The 25,311-nt window shown below is 43.4% G+C and overlaps 1 protein-coding gene and 1 long non-coding RNA gene across 7 annotated transcripts in view; one reads left to right on the top strand and one right to left on the bottom strand.

Moving 5' to 3' along the window:
- LOC136325247 (uncharacterized) overlaps window positions 1–16,556 on the bottom strand; it is a 40,640-nt gene extending 24,084 nt beyond the window's left edge. The window contains exon 1 of one of the 2 annotated variants that reach the window (XR_010729223.1): window positions 16,377–16,556. This is a non-coding gene — a long non-coding RNA (uncharacterized lncRNA). The remainder of the gene's footprint in view (window positions 1–16,376) is intronic. The other variant, XR_010729222.1, reaches the window with a different exon arrangement.
- Window positions 16,557–16,786: 230 nt separating this feature from the next.
- PKNOX1 (PBX/knotted 1 homeobox 1) overlaps window positions 16,787–25,311 on the top strand; it is a 69,972-nt gene continuing 61,447 nt past the window's right edge. For 3 of the 5 annotated variants that reach the window (XR_010729221.1, XM_066259286.1, XM_066259283.1), the window contains exon 1: window positions 16,787–16,855. The gene's annotated coding sequence lies outside the window, so the exon portion shown is untranslated. Of the gene's footprint in view, window positions 16,856–19,597; window positions 19,671–25,311 lie in introns of those variants that run through there. The other 2 variants (XM_066259284.1, XM_066259285.1) reach the window with 2 other exon arrangements.

Genomic DNA, 25,311 nt, shown 5'->3' with positions numbered 1-25,311 from the left:
AGAGACCCTGTGCTCAAGTTGTTGAGCCCGTGCTCAAGCTGGATGAGCCCATGCTCAAGCCAGCGACCTTGGGGTTTCGAACCTGGGTCCTCTGCATCCCAGTCCAACACTCTATCCACTGTGCCACGACCTAGTCAAGTAAAAGCCTGTTTTCTGTGGCTGTTCCTTAACTATGGTCCTCTAGAAGAACCATGGGGTGAGTGACGAACCTGGACACGAGCCTTCCAGGGTCGTCCACAGAGTCTTTGGCCATCCACAGTACAGAAGGAGGAAATGGTGCAGTAAATAAATGAAGCATGCCTGCTCTCTTAATAGCCTCATTGTGCCTCTATAGGGGTCTAAATAGAGATGAGAAAGAGTGCTGTCTTTGTCAGCATTCTCCAGAGAAACAGAACCAATTGAATAAAGATATGTGTGTGTGTGTGTGTGTGTGTGTGTGTATCTATGAGAGATTGATTTTAAGAAATTGTCTCATGCCATTGTGGGTGTGGACAGATCTCAACAGGCTGAAAATTCTGGTGAGAGTTTATGTTGTCATGGTCTGCTAGTAAATTCCTCAAGGATCTCAGACTGTTTTATCATAAGGCCTTCACCTGATTGGATGAGGCCTACCCACATTATATGTGAAATGCAATATAAGCTTATGCAGATAAGCTTGCATTTCACATGTAACACCCAATATGGGACCTTGCACATTGTCAGGTCTCAATTCCAAATTAATAAGCAAGTGAGAGATATAAATGAGGGGGGAAAAACTCTAAGAAGAGACCCTTTGAGCTTAATTTGATTTGCTCAAAGTCTCCTGACTTAAATATTAATCTCATCTAAGAGATACCTTCACAGCAACATCTAGGTTTGTGTTTAACCACGCAACTGCACACTCGAGCTCAGCCAGATTGACACATAACACAAACCAAAGCTCACAGGTGCCAAAGCTCAGAAAATAGCACCTGCCCCCATGCAGCTAAGGCTATGCCCAGTGCTAGCTGTACACACTTGTGTCATTTCACAGTTCTCGTTTATGTGCTTCCTTCAATCTGTCTGAGCATGCTAGTGGCTTCCCTTAAAATGGGAAGTGTGCACATCTGTCTCAGGCCCAGTCTACTGTCTGCACTGAACCACAAGCCTGCCTTTGTTGTGTAGTTTAGTTGTCTCCATTGCAACTTGCTCCATCCTGTCATTGGTTATCATGTTTCAACTGTTGACCTAGTCCAAAAATTCTCTCACTCTCTTTATTTTTACATACAACAGAATTATTATTGAGCCTTAAAAAATAAGGAAATTCTAACCCATGTCACAACATGGATGAACCCTGAGGACAATGCGCCACGTGAAAAAGGCTGGTCATGAAAGGACAAATGCTGCATGATTTTCCTCTGATGAGGTGCCTACAGGCATCACAGAGACAGAGAACAGAACTGTGGCTGCCAGGCCAGGGAACAGGAGGTGGAGAGGATGCTTGCTCAGAGGGCACAGCCTCAGCTTCCTGATGGGACAGTTAGCAGTGTTGGCAGCTCAGCACTGTGAGTACATTTAAGGTCACAGAGCTGTACGCTTACCAATGGCCAGAATGGCAAACTTTCTGGTTATGTGTATTTTACCACAAGTGTCCTATATTGCTTCTGAATATTTGGGGATTTTCCAGTTATCTCTCTGTTCTTGATTTGTAGTTTAGTCTCACTGTGGTAGGAGGACATGCTTTGTGTGACTTAAATCCTTTTCAATTCTTGACACTTGAGTGCACTTGCTGGCTTACTCTGTCCTGCTGGGGGTTATCACATTTCAGCGGTTCACCGACCTCACAAGAAATGATCTCTTTGAAGAACTGGCTTTTATCAGATTGTAGAATCCAGTAATTTGGAGAATTTTTGGAGCATACATTTTTTTTTTTTTTTTTTTTTTTTATTTTTACAGAGGCAGAGATAGACAGGGACAGACAGACAGGAACAGAGAGAGATGAGAAGCATCAATCATCAGTTTCTCGTTGCGCGTTGCGACTTCTTAGTTGTTCATTGATTGCTTTCTCACATGTGCCTTGACCGCGGGCCTTCAGCAGACCGAGTAACCCCCTGCTGGAGCCAGCGACCTTGGGTCCAAGCTGGTGAGCTCTTTGCTCAAGCCATATGAGCCCGCGCTCAAGCTGGCCACCTCGGGGTCTCGAACCTGGGTCCTTCCGCATCCCAGTCCGACGTGGAGCATACATTTTATGACAACATTTGAATAGTTCCTGGCGTGCAGTGTGAGAGAACGTGGAGGAGTGTATAAAAACTGAACTCCAGAACAAAAAGCAGATAAGCTTGCATTTCACATATAACACCCAACATGGGACCTTGCACAGGTCTCAATTCCAAATTAATAAGCAAGTGAGAGATATAAATGAGGGGGGAAAAACTCTAAGAAGAGACCCTGTGAATCAATGTCACCCTGTTAAATTTAATTTTCTAAATAAATTTTTTTAAAAATAGAGACCCTGTGAAATAACTAGTAAGAAATCATTCTTCTCTGTGCCATTAAACTCTAACCCTCTACTCTCAAAGTGTGGTCCATGGGACTGAGAACCCCCAAGACCCACACAGGGAGTCTGTATGGTCAAAATTATTTGTATAATAACACTAAGAAATTACTTGTCCTTTCCATGGTGGCATTTGCAATGCTGGCATAGATGCAACAATGGGTGAAACTGTGGGCTCTTCTGCATAGATGGCTTGAGAAAGTGACACCGAATTCTACTGCTTGCCACTGTGCAGTTACCAGGCACTCATTGAAAAAAACAAAAAAACAAAAAAACACTGTTTCGGCTCTGGCCTGGTACTTCAGTTGACTGGAGCGTCATCCTAATATGCCTAGGTTGCGGGTTCTATCCCAGGTCAGGGCACAAACAATAGGTCAATGATGGCGTGAATAAGCGAAACAACAAATTGATGTTTCTTCCTCTCACTTTCTCTCTCCCAAACTCTCTAAAAATCAATAAATTAAAAATTTTTTTACAAAAGACAGTTTCACTAAGAATGTCCTTGTTGGGGCCTGACCAGGCGGTGGCGCAGTGGATAGAGCATCAGACTGGGACACAGAGGACCCAGGTTTGAGACCCCGAGGTCGCTGGCTTGAGTGTGGGCTCATCTGGTTTGAGCAAGGCTCACTGGCTTGAGCACATGTTTGCTGGTTTGAGCAAGGGGTCACTCGGTCTGCTGTAGCCCCAAACCCCCATCAAGGCACATGTGAGAAAGCAATCAATGAACAACTAAGATGCCGCAGCAAAGAATTGATGCTTCTCAATCACTCTCCTTTCCTGTCTGTCCCTCTCTCTGTCACAAAAAGAAATAAAAAAGAATATCCTTGATGATTCAGCAGACTTTACTAATTTTATTAAGTCTTGACTACTGAACATGCAACTTTTTAATATTCTGTGCAAGGGAGCAGGAGCAAGAAGGTCATATCATGTTCTCTGCAGACCCAGGCCTAGCAGCAGCCTGGAGGAAGAGCCTGCTGTGACTGTCTGAGCTGGTTTAGCTGCTGTTTTTCACAGAACACCTCTTTTTTTTTTTTACCTGAAAGAAAAATGGACAAACTTCTGGTTATTCAGACTTTGGAATTAGGCAGGAAGTTTCTTAAAAATGAACAAAATGAGGCCTGACCTGTGGTGGTGCACTGGATAGAGAGTGAACCTGGAACACTGAGGTTGCTAGTTCAAAATCCTGGGTTTGCCTGATCAAGGCACATACAACAAAGAAACAAGCAAGCAATGAACAACTATGAGTTGATATACTTGCTCCATCCTTCTTCTGTGAAATCAATAAATAAAATCTTAAAAAAAAGAAAAACGGACAAAATGAGTTTGTCACTTCAAAGAAATCAACAGAGTATTTGCTGTCAGTGACCAAATTTGAACTTTCAAGTGGAAATTAGGATTCTGAAAAACTTGAACCGTCATTGAACTTGATCACTGCCTAATAAAGATTTCTCTGATGAGGCAGGTAGTGACATTACAACTGTGACTTTTTAATACTGTCTAGTGAAATGTGCCAACATTTGTAATATCTGCATACTTCAGTGAATTAATATTTTCCAAATGACCAAATGGCCATGTTACAAAGTCACATGTGGATAATATAGCTGCTACTGTCAAAGTGCCAGAGAGACCAGAGTTTTAGTCTAACAGCACAAAAAGTTCACTGATATGGTGTCACAGTCCACACTGCAATGAGACTTCAAAAAACATCCACATGTCAGTTTGGGTGGAGGATCTACATAAATGCTCCTCCATCCATCTTTCCCTCCCCTCCCCTCCCCTCCTCCATCCTTCCTCCCTCCCTCCATCCCCTCCCTCCTTCCTTTCCCTCCCCTCTCCTCCTCTTTCTCTTTCTTTCTTTCTTTCTCTTTCTTTCTTTCTTTCTTTCTTTCTTTCTTTCTTTCTTTCTTTCTTTCTTTCTTTCTCTCTTTCTCTCTCCCCCTTTCTTTGTCTTCCCTTTCCCTTTCTCTTTTTTTTTTAAAGGAAATTAAAGTCTTTCCACTAGTTCAAGTCAATTTTTGTATCTTATAGGAGTTTACTTCCTTTTTAAAAGTATGTCAGAGAGTGACGTCACGGAAATGGCGCCGTGAGCAGCGCGTCCGACAGATCTCCCCAAAATCTCAACAAATTTATCAACTAGAAACAGAAAAATTTATCCTCGGAGCATTCCGGAGTTCCACACACACTGAAAGCGAAAGGACTGTTATCACTTGAGTCTGGGAGACGGGTCAGAGCTGACGGTGTGAAGGAGGCTAACTACCGCACGGACGTTCATTCAAGCTGAGGAGGGACTACGCCTGTGGTGAGTCAACCCACGCGTGCAACTGCCCGCCCACACTCGGGGAGCGACAGCCTGGGCGCTGGGCCAGCGTGCCCTGAGAAACTGTGCGCGCGCCCTGTGCCGCGGTCCGGTCGCAGAGCGAGCTCCCTTACACCACCAGCGTCCCCAGCGGCCCGCGCACTGCGAGTGAGATTCCCCAGCCACCGGTGTGCCCTGATAGACCGCGCGCGTGCCCCGTGCCTTGGTCCGGGAGGGGCGCCAAGACTGTCTTCCCCATTCTGGAGATTCTCTCCGTGGGCGGGGCACCTCACCCAGCCATTCAAGCTAACAATCAAGCGTTGGGGGAGGGGCGCGCAGGCAGCCTGAAATACTTTCTGGAGCACAGCTGCGGATCCAATCACTGAAATTAGCTTAACCCACGAAATCTGTGCACCCACGGGGCTCTAATTGATAGGATCTCTCTCAGTTCAGCGATCCAAGACAAGAGGCGTGATATTTTTCAGTGCCTCTCGCTAAAGGGGCGGGGGCAACTTCTGATTGACAGAGCCTCCATATTCAGGGATATACACTAACAAGAGGGATTTGGCAGATATTAAGATCTATACAGCAAGCAGCAACTAGTGTCTCTTCTTCCCAGCCAAAATAGGTTACAAAGTGTGGAAAGCCTGGGTTGAGTGGTCCAACTGAATGCTAGGCGCTGAACAGTCACCTTGACAACAATTGACTCCCAGCCCCACCTGATTACGCTGGAGGCTCTGACTGCCAGAGCCTTACCCAGAGCCTTGTGCTGAGTGGGGATAGAGTGGGGATATCCCAGCTCTTTGAGCCTCTTACTCCCCAGACAGAAGCAGTGGCAGCCTCATAACTGGATCACCAGGCTGCTAATTCAGGAAGGGGAGACTAGGAGAGAGAATCCAGGAAAGCAAACTCTCTCATTGTTGGACCCTGCAAACGCCAACAAGCCTTGACTACCAGCGAGACTAAAGCCAATTATATGACATTGCCATAGAATCCCATCAACTGCAAATCCCTACCTAAGCGTGACACAGGGGCAGAGCCTGGGGTACAGAGTCACTGACCAGGAAGAGGGAGAGAAAAGAAAAGGAAGAAGTTAACCTCTCAAAATCAAGAAAAATCTACAGACTTTATAACTTGTTCCACTAATTCTTCGTTGTTGTTGTTTCTTTCTTCTATCTTATTGCCTTTATTATTATTTCTATTTCCTCACCTCGGTCCTTTTATTCTCTGGCCATCTTATGCTTCCCTTTTCTTGAACTACACTACCCATGAGTGTTACATTTTATTTCTTTTCTTCATCCTTACTCTCCTTTAGAGTTATACTCCAAAACCCTTAACTCTCACTCTCTCCCCTTTTGTCTTTTTTTTTTCTCTTCCCTTTTTTCTTCCTTCGTTTCTCTCTTTTTCTTATTTTTTCATTTCTATTTGTTTCTTCTTTTCTCCTTTTACTTTTCCTCCCATTCAATCCTCAATGACGAACAAATTATTTGAATTGGGACTCAAGTTTTTTTGGGGGTTTTTTTTTTTTTGCTTTTGTTTTTGGTTTTCCTTTGTTTGTTTGTTTTTGTGGCATTTTGGGTACTTTTTACATTGCTTTTTAACTCACTAGCATTCCTCCCAACCCAAGGTCTACGCTGCAGTTAGTCTTCGCTCCACTTAATACAACAGATTTTTACTTATTTTTATTTTTTTCTTCTTTATTATTATTTGTTATCTCCTTTTTTCTGTTTCCCTCTTACCCCTCTCATTATATCTCTTAGTCGACCATCACTTACAAGCAAATCATTTTATGCTTGTCTAAGATTTTCTCTTTTTTTTTTTTGCATTTAGTAGGTCCCTACTCCCTTTTTTGCCCCTTGAACTCTTCACCCCAAATCAGGCCCTCCGTTATAGGCAGTTTTTGTTCCATTTAGCATAATATAATTCACAGGTCATCACGATATTTCCCTAAGGAGGGGAGAGGAGGGGAAGAGAAGAAAGAAAAAAGGGGGAAATAATAAATTTATACTGTTTTTTTGTGGGGTGTTTTCCTTTTTTTTTCTTTTTATTCTTTATTAATTCTAATTAATACTATCAACAAGACCACCCTCAGATGCCAATAAGAAAAAGGAAATAGAATATTATGGATACAAAAGATAGAGAGGTAACACAAATAGATGTGGAAAAATCTATGGAGAAAAGATTTAACATATTGGAAGTCTTGGAGCCAAATGGCAGAGAATTTAAAATAGAAATCTTAAAAATACTCAGAGATATACGAGAAAACACAGAAAGGCAATTTAGGGAGATCAGAAAACAACTCAACGATCACAAAGAATATATTACCAAGGAAATTGAAACTATAAAAACAAATCAAACAGAAATGAAAAACTCAATTCATGAGCTGAAAAACGAGGTAACAAGCTTAGCTAATAGAACAGCCCAGATAGAAGATAGGATTAGTGAAATAGAAGACAAGCAACTTGAGGCACAACAGAGAGAAGAAGAAAGAGACTCAAAAATAATAAAAAATGAGAAAGCCCTACAGGAATTGTCTGACTCCATCAGAAAGAATAACATAAGAAAAAAAAAAAAAAAGAATAACATAAGAATAATAGGTATATCAGAGGGAGAAGAAAAAGAAAATGGAATGGAGAATATACTCAAACAAATAATAGATGAGAACTTCCCAAGCCTGTGGAAAGAACTAAAGCCTCAAATTCAAGAAGCAAACAGAACACCGAGTTTTCTTAACCCCAACAAACCCACTCCAAGGCACATCATAATGAAGATGACACAAACCAATGACAAAGAAAAAATTCTCAAGGCAGCCAGGGAAAAGAAGAGTACAACATATAAAGGAAGGCCTATTAGATTATCATCAGATTTCTCAGCAGAAACTCTACAAGCTAGAAGAGAGTGGACCCCAATATTTAAAGCCCTGAAAGAGAGGAACTTTCAGCCAAGAATACTATACCCATCAAAGCTATCCTTCAAGTACGAAGGAGATATAAAAACATTCACAAATACAGAAAAGATGAGGGAATTTATCATCAGAAAGCCCCACTCCAGGAAATACTAAAGGGGGTTTTCCAACCAGATTCAAAGAACAAAAGAAAACAAAACCACAAGTAACAGCTCCACCAAGAAAACAATAAAACCAAACTTAAACTGTGACAACAAAAGAAAAAAAGGGGGGAAAGGATGAAGATTAACAGTAGCAAAGGACGATGAAGCGCAGAAATGCTCATAAGATAGGGTACTACAATGAACATGGTAGGTACCCTTTTCATTACTTAATGGTAACCATCCTTGAAAAAACCACCACAAAAACACTTGACTTAAAAAAGGTAGCAACAGAGGAAAGAAGTATGGAATACAAACAAACAAAAACAAATGATAGAAAAACAAAAGAGAAGAATCAAACAAGATACAAAACTAACAGAAAGCAATTTATAAAATGGCAATAGGGAACCCACAAGTGTCAATAATCACACTAAATGTAAATGGATTAAACTTACCAATAAAAAGACACAGAGTAGCAGAATGGATTAAAAAAGAAAATCCAACTGTATGCTGCCTACAAGAAACACATCTAAGCAACAAGGATAAAAACAAATTCAAAGTGAAAGGCTGGAAAACAATACTCCAAGCAAAAAACACCCAAAAAAAAGCAGGTGTAGCAATACTCATATCTAATAATGCTGACTACAAGACAGAAAAAGTACTGAGACAAAAATGGTCATTTCATAATGATTAAGGGGACACTGAATCAAGAAGACATAACAATCCTTAATATATATGCACCAAACCAAGGAGCACCAAAATATATAAGACAGCTACTTATTGACCTTAAAACAAAAACTGACAAAAATACAATCATACTTGGAGACCTCAATACACCGCTGATGGTTCTAGATCGGTCATCCAAACAGAGAATCAATAAAGATATAGTGGCCTTAAACGAAATACTAGAACACCTGGACATGATAGACATCTACAGGACACTTCATCCCAAAGTGACAGTATACATTTTTCTCTAGTGTACATGGAACATTCTCAAGAATTGACCATATGTTGGGCCACAAAGACAATATCAGCAAATTTAGAAAAATTGAAATTGTACCAAGCATATTCTCTGATCATAAAGCCTTGAAACTAGAATTCAACTGTAAAAAAGAGGGGGAAAAACCCACAAAATTGTGGAAACTAAACAACATACTTCTAAAAAATGAATGGGTCAAAGAAGAAATAAGCGCAGAGATCAAAAGATATATATAGACAAATGAAAATGAAAATACGACATATCAGAATCTCTGGGATGCAGCAAAAGCAGTAATAAGAGGAAAGTTCATATCACTTCAGGCCTTGAACAAACAAGAGAGAGCTCAAGTAAACCACTTAACTTCACACCTTAAGGAACTAGTAAAAGAAGAACAAAGACAACCCAAAACCAACCGAAGAAAGGAGATAATAAAAATCAGAGCAGAAATAAATGAAATAGAGAACAGAAAAACTATAGAAAAAATCAATAAAACAAGGAGCTGGTTCTTTGAAAAGATCAACAAAATTGACAAACCCTTGGCAAGACTCACCAAGGAAAAAAGGCACAGGACTCAAATAAATAAAATCCAAAATGAAAGAGGAAAGATCACCACAGACATCATAGATATACAAAGAATTATTGTAGAATACTATGAAAAACTATATGCCACCAAATACAACAATCTAGAAGAAATGGATAAATTCCTAGAACAATACAACCTTCCTAGACTGAGTCATGAAGAAGCAGAAAGCCTAAACGGACCAATCAGCAGGGAGGAAATAGAAAAAAACATTAAAAACCTCCCCAAAAATAAAAGTCCAGGCCCAGACGGTTATACTAGTGAATTCTATCAAACATTCAAAGAAGACTTGGTTCCTATTCTACTGAAAGTCTTCCAAAAAATTGAAGAAGAAGCAATACTTCCAAACACATTTTATGAGGCCAACATAACCCTCATACCAAAACCTGGCAAGGATGGCACAAAGAAAGAAAATTACAAACCAATATCTCTAATGAATACAGATGCTAAAATACTAAACAAAATACTGGCAAATCGAATTCAACATATTAAAAAAATAATACATCATGATCAAGTGGGATTCATCCCAGAATCTCAAGGATGGTTCAACATACGTAAAACGGTTAACGTAATACACCATATCAACAAAACAAAAAACAAAAACCACATGATCTTATCAATAGACGCAGAAAAGGCTTTCGATAAAATACAACACAATTTTATGTTTAAGACTCTCAACAAAATGGGTATAGAAGGAAAATATCTCAACATGATAAAGGCCATATATGATAAACCATCAGCCAACATCATATTAAATGGCATAAAACTGAGGACTTTCCACCTTAAATCAGGAACAAGACAGGGTTGTCCACTCTCTCCACTCTTATTTAACTGGTGCTAGAAGTTCTGGCCAGAGCAATCAGACAAGACAAAGAAATAAAAGGCATCCATATCGGAAAAGAAGAAGAAAAGGTATCACTTTTTGCTGATGATATGATCCTATACATCGAAAACCTGAAGGACTCCACAAAAAGATTACTAGAAACAATAAACCAATACAGTAAGGTCGCAGGATACAAAATTAACATACAAAAGTCCATAGCCTTTCTATTTGCCAACAATGAAATATTAGAAAACGAACTCAAAAAAATAATCCCCTTCACGATTGCAACAAAAAAAATAAAATACCTAGGAATAAACATAACAAAGAATGTAAAGGACCTATATAACGAAAACTACAAGGCATTGTTAAGAGAAATAGAAAAAGACACAATGAGATGGAAAAATATTCCTTGTTCTTGGATAGGAAGAATCAATATAATTAAAATGGCCATATTACCCAAAGCAATATATAAATTTAATGCAATTCCCATCAAAATTCCTATGACATTTTTTAAAGAAATGGAACAAAAAATCATCAGATTTATATGGAACTATAAAAAACCCCGAATAGCCAAAGCAATCCTAAAGAAAAAGAATGAAGCTGGGGGCATTACAATACCTAACTTTAAACTACATTATAGGGCCACGATAATCAAAACAGCATGGTATTGGCAGAAAAATAGACACTCAGACCAATGGAACAGAATAGAAATCCCAGAAATAAAACCACATATATATGGTCAAATAATCTTTGATAAAGGGGCCAACAACACACAATGGAGAAAAGAAAGCCTCTTCAACAAATGGTGCTGGGAAAACTGGAAAGCCACATGCAAAAGAATGAAACTCGACTACAGCCTGTCCCTGTGTACTAAAATTAATTCAAAATGGATCAAAGACCTAAATATAAGACCTGAAACAATAAAGTACATAGAAGAAGACATAGGTACTAAACTCATGGACCTGGGTTTTAAAGAACATTTTATGAACCTGACTCCAATGGCAAGAGAAGTGAAGGCAAAGATAAATGAATGGGACTACATCAGAATAAAAAGTTTTTGCTCAGCAAGAGAAACTGATATCAAAATAAACAGACAGCCAATTAAAAGGGAAATGATATTTTCAAACAACAGCTCAGATAAGGGCCTAATATCCAAAATTTACAAAGAACTCATAAAACTCAACAACAAACAAACAAACAAACAATCCAATAAAAAAATGGGAAGAGGACATGAACAGACACTTCTCCCAGGAAGAAATACAAATAGCCAACAGATATATGAAAAGATGCTCAGCTTCATTAGTTATTAGAGAAATGCAAATCAAAACTACAATGAGATACCACCTCACCCCTGTTAGATTAGCTATTATCAACAAGACAGGTAGTAGCAAATGTTGGAGAGGCTGCGGAGAAAAGGGAACTCTCATCCACTGTTGGTGGGACTGTAAAGTAGTACAACCATTATGGAGGAAAGTATGGTGGTTCCTCAAAAAACTGCAAATAGAACTACCTTATGACCCAGCAATCCCTCTACTGGGTATATACCCCAAAACCTCAGAAACATTAATACGTAAAGACACATGTAGCCCCATGTTCATTGCAGCACTGTTCACAGTGGCCAAGACATGGAAACAACCAAAAAGCCCTTCAATAGAAGACTGGATAAAGAAGATGTGGCACATATACACTATGGAATACTACTCAGCCATAAGAAATGATGATGACATCAGATCATTTACAGCAAAATGGTGGGATCTTGATAACATTATACGGAGTGAAATAAGTAAATCAGAAAAAAAGAAGAACTACATGATTCCATACATTGGTGGAACATAAAAACGAGACTAAGAGACATGGACAAGAGTGTGGTGGTTACCAGGGGTGGGGGGAGGGAGGACGCAAGAGGGAGGGAGGGAGGGAGTTAGGGGGAGGGGGAAGGGCACAGATAAAACTAGATAGAGGGTGACGGAGGACAATCTGACTCTGGGCGAGGGGTATGCAACATAATTTAATGACAAGATAACCTAGACATGTTTTCTTTGAATATATGTACCCTGATTTATTAATGTCATCCCATTAACATTAATAAAAATTTATTTAAAAAAATAAAATAAAAGTATTTCATTTATAGCCTGACCAGGCAGTGGCACAGTGGATAGAACATCGGACTGGGACACGGAAGACCCAAGTTTGAAATCCCGATGTCACCAGTTTGAGTGTAGGCTCATCTGGTTTGAGCAAGGCTCACCAGCTTGGACCCAAGGTTGCTGGCTTGAGCAAGGGGTCACTCAATCTACTGTAGTCCCCCGGTCAAGGCACTTATGAGAAAGCAATCACTGAGAAACTAAGGTGCCACAACAAAGAATTGATGCTTCTCATCTCTCTCCCTTCCACTCTGTCTGTTCCTCTCTCTGTCTCTGTCACAAAATAAATAACTTAATTTAAAAAAGGATAAAAGTATTTCATTTATTGATTTTACAAAGAGAGGAGAGAGAGGGGTGTGAAAATGAGAAGTATCAACTCATAGCTGCTTCACTTTATTCATTGATTGCTTGTCATATGTGTCTTGACGGGGGCAAGCCCAAGGTTTCCAACCAGCAACCTCAGCATTCCAGGTCAATGCTTTATCCACTGTGCCACCACAGGCCAGGGGCTCCTGCATTTTTCTAATACACACCTTGGCAAAGCCAAATTTCATCACACACATCAACTATAACAATATATTACAACAGACTGAACACAGATGCAGATATGAGAACCCAACTGTCTTTCAGTAAGCTAGACATGAGAGTCTCCAAAATGTGAAACAAGTCTACTTTCCTCAATCATTGTTCTATGTAAATAATTTTCATAAAATGTTATTTGTGTTGCCATGGAACAACATGGACTAGGTTTATTATTGTAATTTTAAATAAAGATCTTTTAAAATAATTTCTCAGTTTTAATATCTAATACCATATGCCTTTGTCAGCCCAAAGCCAGCTGTGAAGTGTGATATAGCAGGCTCTGACAGGGTGAGTTGGGATGGTACAAAAGGGACTCATTCCAACTGCTCTTGGGGGTGTAAGTCTAAGCCTGCCAATTCTTTATAGTTAGGAAACCCCTTATCTTATCAATTTAACCTGAGTATTTCAGAAGGTAAGAGGGTAGAGAAAACAGCTAAGGAAAAGAAACCCCATGGTGAGGGGACAGCCCTCATCTCATGCCCTGGTCCTCCTACCCAGAGCCAGTTCTGCACAACTTGCAAGCTCGTTCCAATACTCCTGACCCCATACCTTTGCCTAACCTTCACATTTTCCTCTAAACTAATTGTAATATCTTAGCATTTCCCTCATTCAATGAATTCAGTGAGATACCTGCTGCATGCTGACTGCATGCATGAGACTCATGAGTCTGGCTTTGGTCAACATGATTTGGTATTGCTGAGTCCCAAATCTGGCTATGATTGCTGCTTTTTGACTACATTTTGCTGAGATCCTTGAGCATAAACTGTGGCCAGTGGGGCAGTGTCACATACTTTTTTTGTTTTTTAAATTTTATTTATTCATTTTAGAGAGGAGAGAGAAAGGGAGAGAGAGAGAGACAGAGAGAGAGAGAAGGTGGAGAGGAGCTGGAAGCATCAACTCCCATATGTGCCTTGACCAGGCAAGCCCAGGGTTTCGAACCGGCAACCTCAGCATTTCCATGTCCACGCTTTATCCACTGCGCCACCACAGGTCAGGCAAGTGTCACATACTTTAATCTTTCCAGGGACTTCACTATTGAAATTGGTCTATTGAAAAAATGGAAGTTTAGGAGTGAAGAACTGTGGATCCTCCTTGCTCTGGCCTGAGCATCTCATGGGAGAGCTAGGGCACTTACTGTGTGCTGGGTGTTTCCTATAAGTAGTCCCATTTCACTCTCTGCATAATCCCAAGAGATGCACCATTGTTTCTATTGAAAATGGACACTGGATCTTAGGGAAGTGAAATAGCCTCATTCAAATTCACATGGTAAGTGGCAAAAACCAACTTCACATCCAAGACTTTGGAGGGAAAGCTTGGGGCTCTTTTGATAGCACCCACAATGGTCTCTTTAATGTAGAAAAAGAAAATGAGCACCCTCCGCACTGGTCCCCAGTAATCCTCTACTCCTGGCATTCATGTCTTCATGGGATCCCTGCCCTTGAGTGTGGGCAGGACCTGTGGCTTGCTTCTAGCAAAGAGGCTAGTCAAAGGTGATGGAATGTCACTTCTGGGATTACTTCATATAAGATTGTAACTTCTGTCTTCCTATCAGACTCTAGTCCTTTGTGTCTTTGATGAAGCAAGCTGCCATGTCATGAACTCCTCTATGGAGAGGTCCTAGTGGCAAGAAACTGAACATAACCTTCAGCCAACAGCCAGCAAGGAGCTGAGGCCCTCAGGTCATCTGCTACTGTACACTGGGTCATAAGCTCCATCAGGCAGGGTCCAAGTCTTACCTTTCTCTTACATAAATCTTTGGGCTGCACAAACACCAGAAAGCCACAGGCAGAGTCTGTGTGGCCCTATAGGACTACGTTTTCCAGCCTAGGACAGGGTGTGGGTCTCTATCAGGATTACAGGCACCTTAGCTGAGTTCATTCTGCCTTTCCCCGGGCTTCTCTCAAAGTGCTCCTCTGCCTATCTGACTGCTCCCAATGTGCCCTCCTCCAACCCCTCCCAGCCTGATGGCCCCTGCGGTCACCAGAGTAATCTGTGAACATTTATAAGTGGCTTTTTATTGCACACACCTAAATGTGGTTCTTGGGAAAATAGGAACAACTCTTAAGAAAATAAATTGAAAAAAAGGATAGCCGGAATGCTGATCATGTACAAATGGTCTTTTTTATTAAGGAACCACCTGGTGTGCCATGGGTGGAGGCAAAGGCCCCACATCTACCTAATTTTGAATTATTTTTCCTAAGAGTGCCTCAGGGCCACAAAACCTGGAGTTGATTCCTGATGGTGTTTTAAGCCCTTTCTCTTTTTTCTGGAGATAGCCTTGTGAAAAGAAGGAAGGACAGATCATGGGGAGACAGACAAGCATGGAAGACCAGAACAATAAGGCCAGATCTGATGGGGAATGGGGAGGCCCTGAGCCAAATCTGTCTTGTGACTTTAACTAGGCTCTAGGGTGACCCACCCAACATCCGTGTCCTCCTGGTTTCAAAATCCCTGCTGCTTCACACACTTATGGGAACCAGATGAAAGTTTCAGACCAGGGCTGGGGCTAAGGTGAGGTGAGTGAGGCCAGGTTCACTTCATGGCAGCCTGGGAACAGCACAGTGATACAGGTTCCCAAGCTCTGGAGGGCCCACACTTGGTGGGCATTTCCATTTTGCCCTGGGTCCTGCACATTATGTAACAGGTATGGCTCAATGAGTTTTTAGTGTCACTTCCATTTTTTCACCCAGGTCAGTCTCTCACTGGTCTCCACCTACCCAGTCCCCTCTCTATTCTCTGGAAAATGCAGTTCTGCAGGGCCACACAGATAGTGTTTATGCAGCCCTGAAGAATTAAGAGGATGTCCTCTGGGAATGTTCATGACTGACCCACCCCAGGTACCCTCAAGACACGATCCCAGTCCCCTGCCCTGATGGGAATGTTTCTGCAAAAATGAATGGCCAGTGGGACAAACCACATGTGCCTCTGTACTAGGACAGGTGATGCCTTCCCTTAACGTCTTAGAGAGCAAGGTCACCGGCAGGACCTATGGGTATACTGCGATAGTCTTTGAAAATCCACCTTCAAATACAGACCACAATTTCCTTGTCCTCACAAGGGAGGCCACTTCATCTGCTGATAGGGCCTATGCGGGTCACGAGTACAGGTGTACTGAAGCCAAAGCAGGACCAGAGGCGTGCCTGCAGCGGTAGCTGAAACCTGCACTCCGGGCACAGGCGGTGCTCGGGCTAGGCCAGTCGCTAGGAACAGACCGTGGGCAACGGGCACACCTGCCGCCACGGCTTGGGCCACATGTGTGCACCCGCTGTGTGGTCCGTGCCCGCACCCACCGAGAAGAAAGCAAGGGTTGTCACACAAAGGGGGCGCGCACAGGCTGGGCGGACTCGGCAGCGACTGCCCGCACGGCCAGGCCTCCAAAAGCCTCTAAGGGTAACTAGGATCCGCCGCGGCCCACCTGCTGCAGGGCGCGCGGCGAGGGGCTGGCACCTCCTCACGGTACGGTTCTGCCCACCGGAGCCGGTTCCACAAATCTGTCCCCGCCTCAGAAGAGCAAGCGGAGGGGCCGTGTCGAGCGCCCAGGTTACGCCTTCAACTACATAGTCATAAGGCAGGAAGCTCGGACGTTTGGGGGCGGGGCCTGGCTCTGGCGCGGTGGGGGCGGGGCCGGCCGCCGGCCGCCCCCGCCTCGCTCCCCACCCCCGGAACGCAGGACACGCCCCGCGCCGTTACGGCGTAGGGCGGGGCGGGGCCCTGTTCCGACTGGCCCCGCCCCCTATCTGAATATTGATGCCGCGCGCGTCGGCGTCGTCCTCCTCCCATTGAGCGAGGCTGTGTCGCGTGGCCCAGCGTCGGCGTGACGGTTGGACGCGGGCGCGGCACTGCGGGTCCCGATTGCTGCAGCCGCTTGTCAGTGTGATGAAGATTGGCACCCAGGTAAGCTGTCACTCAACCGCTCCGCCGCCGCCGCCGCTCCGCCGCCCCGTCCCTATCAATCACGCCGGCCCGCCGGCGCTGCGGCCGCCGCCCCATCGCCACCGCCTGGGTCTCCGTGGGTCGCCGCCGCCCGGGAGGGCCGCGCCGGACCGCCGCCCGGGGCAGGGGGCGGGGAGGGGGCGCGAGTGGGGGAGGGGAGCCAAGGCCGCGGGGAGGGGCGCTGTCTGCCGGCAGCCGCGGGGGCGCGCCTAGCTTGTTTCTCAGTGTGGGTTTACGGACACGGAAATTTCTGGAAGGCCCCGCCACTGCTGCCGCCGTCGTCGCCGCTGCCGCCGCCGCCGCGCGGGGCCCTCTGTGAGGCGCGCGCTCCTAACCGTCTCTCACGGAGCGCGGCGCGCGCCCCTGTACGGGCGGGGGCGGGGCAGGGGTGGGGGGCGCGCGGGGGCGGGGCGCGGCCGGCGGGGGGGCCGCACGGGCACGGGGGTTGGTTGGGCGACCGCGGGGGTCCTCCACGATGCGGGAGGCGGGAAGATGGCGGGCGCGGCTGCAGGAGGGGTGCGCCCCGGCCGACAGCCCCGCGCCTCAGGCAGTGCGGGTCGGGCCGCCCCTGCCCAGGTCGGCGGGGTGGAGCCTGGGGGCGCAGACTTCTGAGGGAGCTGGGCTGCCGTCTGATGGGGTGTTGGGGCTGTGTGCCTCACTCAGTCCAGGGTGCTCGGTTCTGGAATTCATTACGAAGGTATCGCTTATAATAAACGGCCAATTTGAAATAGTGGCAATGTCGGACATGGTCCTGCCCTCGCCGGGATTTCACATTCCTTTAGAAGTCGTGAGTCACTTCAGAAAAATTAGGAAAAGTTGAGCCTGCTTTATTCACCCCGGTGACTGGAAATGCCCTGTTAAGTGGTTTTGCTACACCAATTAGGGTCTCTCTCGTGAGGCTCACGTGACTTAAATACTTCTTGGATGTGTTGCTGACAACGGAGTCCGTGTGAGGACAGAGGCGGACTCTAGGGGCGAGGGGGCTGTCCCTAAGCAGAGATTCGCTTGTTGAGTGCGATCGCAACCTTGCCAGGGGTAGAATTTAATAATTTAGATCGTAAGAGTTAGCATTCTATTAAAGCTACTGTTTGTGTTTTTAATAAAGTGAGCACTTTCTACTTTAGGGTAAACGAAACCCTCAGCTCTTGCTTTTTTCCCTGATGTATCGATAAAGGAAATTGATTATACATCGTGCTGTAATAAATTGCATAGTGTTTCATACAACATATTCTAAATATTACAAGGAAGAATTAAGTATAAAAAATGTTTGCTGGTAGTTATTGGTGATACACTCACATCTGGTACATTAATTTGGAAGAGGGCAGACTGACACATCTGTCTGCCTTTCATCACTTTTCCTGTGATTTACTGAGTGGAGAGTGGTATGCACATCATCCAGCCGCAGTGTTTGATTGTGCAGTGCACCACTGTGTGACACCGACCGACACGGTGCTCTCCTACCCAGCAAAGGAGCTTCAGAGACTTGAAGGTGGGCACTGGATCTGATGGACCTGACAGATCAGGCTCTTTCCTGGGCGTTTAGGTCTCAGCAGGAGGCCTGTCCTCTATTTTACATTTATTTACATTTGTGTCAGTGTATTGTAACTTTAGAAAAGTGCTATGTGAGCAGTAATATTCTAGTTTGTAACTTTCATTTTTATTGCAAATTCTTAATGATTTTGAAACCGTTTAGAACAGGGATCCCCCAAACTTTTTACACAGGGGGCCAGTTCACTGTCCCTCAGACCATTGGAGGGCCGGACTATAAAAATCTATGAACAAATCCCTATGCACACTTCACATATCTTATTTTAAAGTAAAAAAACAAAACGGGAACAAATACAATATTTAAAATAAAGAACAAATAAATTTAAATCAACAAACTGACCAGTATTTCAATGGGAACTATGCTCTTCTCACTGACCACCAATGAAAGAGGTGCCCCTTCTGGAAGTGGGTTGGGGGCCAGATAAATGACCTCAGGGGGCCGCAGTTTGGGGACCTCTGGTTTAGAAGAAAATCCTGAAACTGCTACATATGCAGTGCATCTGCCCTTGGGGGCATTTTCTGTGTTCCCCCTGGCCTCTGGGCTGTCCATAAAGATATTTTAGATAAAACAATCAAGAAGAGAACCTATTATACTGAAATACAGTTATCAAAATATTGAACCAAACTGGTGATGCGGGACAAATAAATATATGGTGACAGAAAATGATTTGACTTTGGATGATGGGCACACATCGTAATCAACAGTTAAATGCTATAGAGATGTTCACCTGAAACTTATGTACTCTTACTGATCAGTGTCACCCCGTTAAATTTCATTTCTAAATAAAAAATAAAAATTAATTTTGGTTAAAATAAAACTAAAAAGGAAGAGAACCTATTATACTGAAATACAGTTATCAAATATTGAACCAAACTGGTGGTGCAGGTCTTTATATGCCCTTCCTTTATTAGTGGAATTAGTAAAGGACTGAATACCAGCTTTAGCAGTTTCTTTGTAGGGGTGATAAGAAAAACAGACAATTTGCAATTCCTAAAGCAACTCTAATGCTTTGTGAAGGTATTTGTGATTTCTGTTGGTGAAAAAGCTATAGATACTGCTGAATTTTCAGGATTTAATGTCTACCATAATAATTGAGTATTAGATTTCAGCCAGAGGTTATTGCAAATAAAGATGTGATATTTTTTCCCACTCAGGTTTACAGACACCAAGTTCAGAACTCTGCACCAGAAGCTGACGTGCCCTCAGTCCATCCGTTAGTAGGAATATGTGTGTGCCCTTTTTTCCTTTCTCAAATGATTGTACTGATGGCAATAAAAACAGTGGAGATAAGGGAACTCAGAACTTAGTGGTCATCAAGGGCAAGAATGAGGGTGAGAGAAGCTGCAGGAGCCACCAGGGGGGGGTGTCTTAGGACTCACAGCTGTGACAAGTTATCCTGTTTTATGCAAGCTGTTTCAGAAGACACTGTTGGGAAAGAAAAATTATCCTCAACCCTTCCAAGTTTTTGTGGCTGGACTAATAAATTAACAGAAGCAGATTAATAGGAGAAAAAGTAAGTTTAGTAACATGCATATATTAGAGAGGCCCAGGAACACTGAATAAGTCACTGAAATGGTGGAAGCCATCATCTGAAATACCTCTGTCACTCGTGACAAAATATAAAGTTGGGGCTGGAGAGTCAGTTATGGGAGGTTACCAGGCAAAGTATAGAAAACCTAGGTAGGGTTGTCAGGAAGATTTACGTCCCTGACTTCTCCTCTGATAGTGAGGGCAGGCCAAGTACAATGAGGGAAACTCCCTTACAGAAGAAGATTGTCCTTACAAATCTAATTGTTTTTTACAGAGGGTACCTTCTGGGTTTTTGGAACTCTCAGGTCTGCTGTTTCTGAAAATTGGCCAATCTAGCCCTTGCCAGATGACTCAGTTGATTAGCGCATCAGCCCATATTGCAAAGGTTGTGGGTTTGATCCAGGGTCAAGGCATATACAAGAACAGATGGATGTTTCTGTCTGTCTCTGTCTGTCTCCCTTCTCTCTAAAATCAATCAATAAATTTATAGAAATAATGAGCCTAAAATAATTAGTATCCCAAATTGACATTTTTCAGGGTTGCAAACTCTGTTCCTCTTTAACACAGGGAATGGAAATACAGCGTAGAAAAAGTTCAAACTGGAAATTGTTAGAATAAACTTTCAGGGGCTGATTGACATGATCATTTGATGCAAAGGCTGTTAAGTGAGGCTACTTCATCTGCCATGCTGTCCTGCCCACCAGAGTGCAGAGTACTGCTAGCCGCCCCATGTGTCAATGTATTACTCCCTGCCAGTCTATTTACTGTTTCTGTATTTTTCTTTTTTTGTTTGTTTTGTTTTGTATTTTTTTGTGACAGAGACAGAGAGAGGGATAGATAGGGACAGACAGGAAGGGAGAGAGATGAGAAACATCAATTCTTTGTTGCGGCACCTTAGTTGTTCATTGATTGGTTTCTGATATGTGCCTTAACCAGGGGGACTACAGCAGACCGAGTGACCCCTTCCTCAAGCCAGTGACCTTGGGCTCAAGCTGATGAGCCTGCTCAAACTAGATGAGCCCACACTCAAGTTGGCGACCTGAGGGTTTCAAACCTGGGTCCTCCTCATCCTAGTCCAATGCTCTATCCACTGCACCACCACCTGGTCAGGCTGTTTCTGTATTTTTCTGAAGTGAGAAGTGGGGAGGCAAAGAGACAGACTCCCGCATGTGCCTGACCGGGATCCACCCAGCAAGCCCACTAGGGGGCGATGCTCTGCCCATCTGGGGCGTTGCTCTGTTGCAACTGGAGCCAATCTAGCACCTGAGGTGGAAGCCATGGAGCCATCCTCAGCACCCAGCCCAACTTTGCTCCAGTGGAGCCTTGGCTGCAGGAGGGGAAGAGAGAGATAGAGAGAAAAGGGAGGGAGAAGGGTGGGGAAACAGATGGACACCTCTCCTGTGTGCCCAGGCCAGGAATCGAACCCGGGACTTCCAAATGCCAGGCCGGTGCTCTATTCATTGTTTCTGGGAAGTTCATTCAGAGAGCCATGTGCTGACAATGTGGTTTCAAGCTCCATTCAGGGGATCTGGGGAGGGGACAGAGCAACTTCTTAACTCTGCAGATTCCTTAGGGGGAAAGGTTCAACAGCTTTTTTAAAATCTTGCAAACTACAGAAACTACTGATGCACCAACTAGAGACTGAGGACCTGTGAGCTAGTAAACATTTTGGATAAACATTTATTATCTTGGACCTTTCTCTAAATGATAGGATTCAGTCACCATGACATCTCCAGCTATCAGGCCCTGCCTGCCTTTATTTTTAGGATAAGCTGCTCAGTGTGGATTGATGGTGCTCCTGTTTTAGGAGGTTGTTTCTGTTCGGGATGATGCTATCACCCAAAAGGCAGATGTCTGGCACACCTCTGGCCCAGTAAAGCCCTGTGAGGCAAGGCTGTGGCATGTTTGCTGGAAATGCTGCTTTTCTTGTTTTGCCATCTGTGACTGACACAGAATGATTTGCTGTTTTAGTCAGGTCTCAGGATGGCAGGGAGCAGGCTGACTTCAAGCCCAGGAATCAGGGTCCTTCAAGGATAAGGAAAATTGGAATCTAGCAGGATTGCAGGGACCACCATAGTGCTGGGGCCAGTGGAGCTGTGTTTTTGCAGGGTCTGGCCATCTACCTGAGGTCTTGGCCCTCCCACTCTGTTGGACTGTATTGTCTGTTCCTGTACACTGTCAATTGCATATCCCGCCTACCCCACCCTATACACACAGCTTGGGCCCAGATCTACCACCTCATCTTTCTGTTTTCCAGCACACCCAAGGGAAAGAGTGACTGAACTCTCTCTTTCTCTCCATGCCTCTTAGGGGCTGCCTTGTCCTGTCCCCAGGGAGGGGTAGGCTCTGCAATCTGCACAGCTGCCCCCTTTCAGTAGGTTCTGCTGTGGGGTTGAGTCATTCAGAAGGGATAGGACTATGGATTGATAGGTATTATGATTGCAGTTTCCTGAACAGTCTGAATAAACTATTGAAAAATAATGTCTCAATAAGACCTTGCTAATCTTTCAATATATGTTAGTTATATTTTGTACTTTGTACTTTTTGCATTAAAAAATTAGGAATTTAATTTTGTATTCTTCAAAATTCAGTTATGTGTTTATATATACTTTTTTTAAAATAGACTTTATTTTAGAGAGGAGAGAGATAAGAATGAGAGGAGCAGGAAGTATCAACTTCCATATTTGCCTTGATTGGGCAAGCCCAGGGTTTCGAGCTAGTGACCTTAGTGTTCCAGGTTGATGCTCTGTTCCCTGTGCCACCACAGGTAAGGCAAACTTTTTTTTTTTTTATTCATTTTAGAGTGGAGAGGGAGAGACAGAGATAGAGAGAGAGAGAGAGAGAGAGAGAGAGAGGAGAGACAGAGAAGTGGGGGAGGAGCTGGAAGCATCAACTCCCATATGTGCCTTGACCAGGCAAGCCCAGGGTTTCGAACCGGCGACCTCAGCATTTCCAGGTCGACACTTTATCCACTGCGCCACCACAGGTCAGGCCAAGGCAAACTTTTAAAAAAAACATTTCTTTCAGCAGAATTTACTGCAGCATAAGTGGAAATACTCCTGTTATTCTATAGGGCATCAGTAAACCGTGGCACTTCTGACATTTGGGGCAGAAATGTCTGTGTTGTGGAGGCTATCCTGTGTGTTAAAATTTTAGCAGCGTTTTTTTTTTTTTTTAACATTGACAGAGAGTCATAGATAGGGACAGACAGACAGGACCAGAGAGAGATGAGAAGCATCAATCATCAGTTTTTCATTGTGACACCTTAGTTCATTGATTGCTTTCTCATATGTGCCTTGACCGCGGGCCTTCAGCAGACCGAGTAACCCCTTGCTCGAGCCAGCGACCTTGGGGCCAAGCTGGTGAGCTTTGCTCAAACCAGATGAGCCCGTGCTCAAGCTGGCAACCTCGGAGTCTCGAACCTGGGTCCTCCAGATCCCAGTCTGGTGCTCTATCCACTGCACCACTGCCTGGTCAGGCAGCAGCATTCTTGGTCCCTACCCTCTAGATGCCAGTGGGACACTAGCCCTGGTTGCAACAATCATAAATATCTTCCAGTATTTCCCAGTGTCCCCTGGGGGGCAAAAATTACCCCTTGTTTTGGGAACTAGTTGTGCTAATCTAGAACAGCATTTCCCAAAATGTATTATGTGGAACCTGAGTTTAATTGAATATGCATACATTTTTATGTATTAATCAGTAAGGCTGTTTTGTGTTGTATTTTTAGTCAGCATTATTATGTATGCTTTCATATATTTACATAATCTAGATCAATATGTTTTTCATTTTAAAAACTTAAGATCTCTTCACATTTTTGTGATTCTGGTTTTGGTGTTTGTTTGTTTTTTATTTATGTCCATGCTTGATGTTACAGAGCCTTTTGAGTAACTTGTTTTTGATGTTTTCTATGCTTGCTTTATTCTGCTCTGGCCTAATAAGCTTAGCCAGATCCCAGGGGATGTGGGTAGAATGCTATTGCTGCTGGGCCCATTTCTATGATGCTGTCCCCCAGCGCAGACAGTGCTCTAGGAAGAACGATTGTCTGTGTGAGGGACTCTTGCCTAGAAGGGTTGGGGTCCTTATTTTTTATTAAACTTATTTGTTGACCCTTAATAACAAGTACATCATAAAAGGTTTGAATGTCAGCTTCTTTTTTTCTTTCTATTACTGATTTTAGAGAGAGTAGAAGAGAGAAAGAGAGAGAACCTGTTCCTATATATGTCCTTTGCCATGACCAGGGGTCAAACCAGCACCCTCTGTGCTTTGGATGAAGCTGTAGCCAACCAAGCCATCCATCCAGGGCAAGTGTCACTTTTTAATGATGCCAGTGATAGTCAAGATCTTAAAGCTATGATGTGAATTGAAATTCTACCAGCTGTAATAGACTATCCAGCTCAGAATTTACTAAAACATATTCTGAAACCATTAAAATACTTCTGTAGTTAGAACTTTTGCTGTGTCTTTAGTGAACATATGTGGTTCTTTGGCTTGGGAGTATTTTTTGGACAGATTTTTTTTTTTAACAAAATGTAACACCTGACCTGTGGTGGTGCTGTGGATGGAGCATCAACCTGGAATGCTGAGGTTGCTGGTTCAAAGCCCTGGGCTTGCCCGGTCGGGACACTTATGAGAAGGAACTATGAATTGATTCTTCCTGGTCCTCCTCCCTTTCTCTCTGTCCTCTCTCTAAAAAAAAAAAAAAAAAAAAAAAGAATGTAACATACATGATTTATTTATTTTTATATTAAACTTTAAATGGTAGTTCCACAAACCTTGTTTGAAAAATAAAGTGATTCTTGGCAAATGTTTTCCTCAGAATGTGTTATTGACTGAACCCCTTGCTAGAATGGGGGATCTGAGTAAAGCCAGGAAAGAAGACAGAACAAGTAGATGACAACTCACTGTACTATAGTGATGGACTGTTTAATGTCCTAAAAGCTATCTTAGAAAAGCTCGCTCTCCTTGACAGTATAAAATTTTGACAGTTTTCTTGGCTTTCTTGACAGCTTTCTTTATTAATAATATTAGCAGGTTTAGTTTGGAAAAGGATCATTAATTAAATGCTTTGAGGAAAGATTAGTAACCACAAAAAAAGCCTGGGATGTAGTTTGCAAGTGTCTCTTGACTTGCTGTGTCCCTAGACCTTTTCTGGTTTCATAACCATCTCTCTTACAGACAAGAAGGCTGAAGTTACCCTAGAATTCTTGATTTCTGTTAGTGGAATTGATTGTGCTCATTAGTTACAGCTGCCTTTGAGAGTGGCAGGGCAGGGGATTACCTGCTGAGAAGGAAAGCCCTTGCTAGGTGTGGTCGGCTCTGAGGATGGAACTGCCTTACT

The sequence above is a fragment of the Saccopteryx bilineata genome, chromosome 2 (assembly GCF_036850765.1).
Source record: "Saccopteryx bilineata isolate mSacBil1 chromosome 2, mSacBil1_pri_phased_curated, whole genome shotgun sequence".
Classification (NCBI taxonomy): Eukaryota; Metazoa; Chordata; class Mammalia; order Chiroptera; family Emballonuridae; genus Saccopteryx; species Saccopteryx bilineata.
The sequence above is the reverse complement of the archived record's forward strand: the minus strand, read 5'-3'. Positions and strand labels throughout refer to the sequence as shown.